Genomic DNA, 3166 nt, shown 5'->3' with positions numbered 1-3166 from the left:
TTTTTTATTATAATTTAATTTAGGTTTAATAACGAAATAATTTATATTTGGTTTAATAATATAATTTTTCTATAAGGATAATAATTAATTATTTTGTTACAACTCGATAATTATCCTAATTATATTTTAGATTTTTTATATTTTAAAATGAGATGTTTATCCTTTAATTGGTTATGTGTATCTGCAGTTAGTTACGCGAATTCAAACATGGAGCTTTAATAAGTTGTACTTATGCATAATTTACTTGTAATCTTGAATTTTAAGTAATATGCATCAATATACAGTACTTCATGCATAAAAAATAATTTTTAAGAGTTTTTGTCAAATACTTTATAATCTATATCTATACTATCTATACTATATTATAAAGCATTTGGCTAAAACTCTTAAAAACTCTTAAACTCTTAAAACTCTTAAAAACAACTTCTATTGCTTTAGGTACAACCTACTAAAGCATAAAACTCCCGCCACCCCTAATCTGCCTATCCCTAAACCTAATCCCATTTTTATCGGCAACCCAAAAACCCAATCCCATTTTTATCGCCCCAACCCAAATCTTTCATCTAAACGACCCCTAACCCAATTCAATGAAATAAACCCTAAACGGTATCATCATCGCCAACAGAGTTTGAATAATACATATTCGATTTAATCCCTAAATATCCTGTAATTCGATCTCTCGGTGTCCAGGTGGATCTAGACTCTGTACTAACAATGGCGTCTTGAAGAAGAATGCTTCTCGAGATCATGATCGTCGGAKATCGAGCAGGTATGTGTTTATCTCTCCAAATTTAGGTCAAAATTTCACTTAGAACCACCGTTGATTCGGAGATCATGATAYGATTGAATACGAAATTAGTTCAATCATAGGAATTAGGGATTATTTACTTGAGGCGCTTAATTCGAAGAACAGAATGCACAAAATCTGGTTTAAAGCCTGTTCGAATTGAATCCACCATATTGTGTTATTCCTACTTTTGATTTATGATTCTTCGAATTGCTGGTTGTATATGAAACTTCCATTAGATWYCTTTTGTTACTGTTATTGTTATCTGTGTTTCAATTTTCCATCGACTATAACCTGCAAGTTCAGAAATAAGAACGATACACAACGGTGGGGATGGAGGAGGTTCGTTTCACACGGTGCGTTTTGGCATCGAACTGGACGTAACAGAAAACAGCTCATTGTTGTTTATCTATATCTATACTATCTATCTATACTATATTATAAAGCATTTGGCTAAAACTCTTGAAGAAAACCTCTATTGCTTTCGGTACAACCTACTAAAGCATACTATCCCTAAACCCCCGCCATCCCTAATCTGCGTATCCCTAAACCCAATCCCATTTTTACCGCCAACCCTAATCTGCATATCCCTAAACCCAATCACATTTTTATCGCCATCCATATCCCATAAACAAAATCGATTTTCAAACCCATAAACAGAGATTTTGATGAAATCGATTCCAACCCAATTCGATGGAATATATTGATAGACCTTTCCTCACTGGCCAATTCCATCAGGTTTCCCTTTTCTCCTATTATAGTAGATGATTGAAGACTCAATCGTCTATAGTTTTTTATGAGTTTATATAATCTGGTTGATAATTTTGAATTTCTTGGAACTAACGTAGGATCATATGCTTATTTTGCAACTTGATGCAGGAAGTGGAATTGACACCCGGGCTTGCTGAATCCAAGGGAAATTCAGTTGATTTAGGGTACTTTGACCTTTTTGGTAGACTGATATTGATCTTATTCATGTTGTTTGGTTTTCTTTCTAATGTTTCTCAGTGCTGCTATTAAACAGAATTGATTATCTTATTACATTTTGTTTCTACAGTTTGGAATMTGAGAAGCCTATAGGCTGCTACAGTTCTTCAGTGCAGGTAAAATAGTTGTTTTTATGTTTGGGTGTACAATATTTYACTTTTTTCTGTTAAGATTGTTAATTTCGATCGTCCCAGTTATTTTGTCACACTTGAGTTATCTAGATTACACTTGCAAAATTGAATGTTGTTCTTGGTTGTAGATTTGTGATCCAAGTTTGTATTATATCTGCCTTTCGTTCCTTGCTCAAACATTTGGTAAACTTTTTTCTATGGGCATCTCAGTTTTTCCCTTGGTTTCTTCTTTTATCAATCAAGCTTTATGGACTTTGAAAACTTTCTCATATGTTGTCAATATGTTCTTAGACACAAAGCAAATAGGCTGCATCTATTCTAGCTCATTTGGAGGATTGTAACTATGAATTGATTGGAGAAGATACATTTTTAAATAGTTCTATGCAATTTAACACCTGGGCACAGGTTAACACACCTGAGCACAGGTTAACACACCTGAGCTCATGTTTTAAGGCTTATCATTTTCAACGCTTGAGCCAAAATGTACACCAGACAATGTGATGAGAATTTAGGACAGTTTGGTGATTGATATGATGATGATAATTGTTGGATTATCTAAAACTAGGTCGCTTGTAAGCTTTATAGAAGCACTCTTGTTAAGGTTTAGATATATGAAATGTATGAGTCTCTATATTCTGTCATGTTGGTTGTGGACAATGAAAAAGACACAGTTGTAGGAATGTGTAATTATTACACTTTTTAATTAATTAAAGAACAATTTCACCCTTAATAGTAAAAATAAGGACAATTTATTTATCAATTTTTGTAAAAACTTGAACGATAATACTCAAGAATTGCAAGACCAGTTCTTCTTACCTATAGGTGCTCTTGCGTTTCATTATTGTAAAGAACATGCTTTATATTTCAACTAAATGATATTTGTGTACTTTACAGTTCGAGACTAACCAGGTCAATGAGGCACTAATGTGATGATTGATCTGTTATTTAGTGTAGTTTACATTTTATGAACTCCTATCGTCTTATGGTTTGTACGGTATTTTAGGAAGTTGATCTTAAACTAACTGCTGTAAGGGCCTATGCAAAACAGCTCTTCACTGCTCTAAAACATCTTAGAAACTATGGCGTCCTTCATACCGACATTAAGCCAGATAACATGTTGGTTTGTACTTTTAACCTGATTCTTTATTTTGTCCTTTTTTGTTTTATTAATGTCTCCCTGATAAATGTAGACACTCCAATTCATATGATCTTAAGGTAAACGATGCAAAAAATGTTCTGAAGCTTTGTGACTTTGGAAATG

Source organism: Cynara cardunculus (assembly GCF_001531365.2).
Source record: "Cynara cardunculus var. scolymus isolate 2C chromosome LG 13, CcrdV1, whole genome shotgun sequence".
Classification (NCBI taxonomy): domain Eukaryota; kingdom Viridiplantae; phylum Streptophyta; class Magnoliopsida; order Asterales; family Asteraceae; genus Cynara; species Cynara cardunculus.
The sequence above is the reverse complement of the archived record's forward strand: the minus strand, read 5'-3'. Positions refer to the sequence as shown.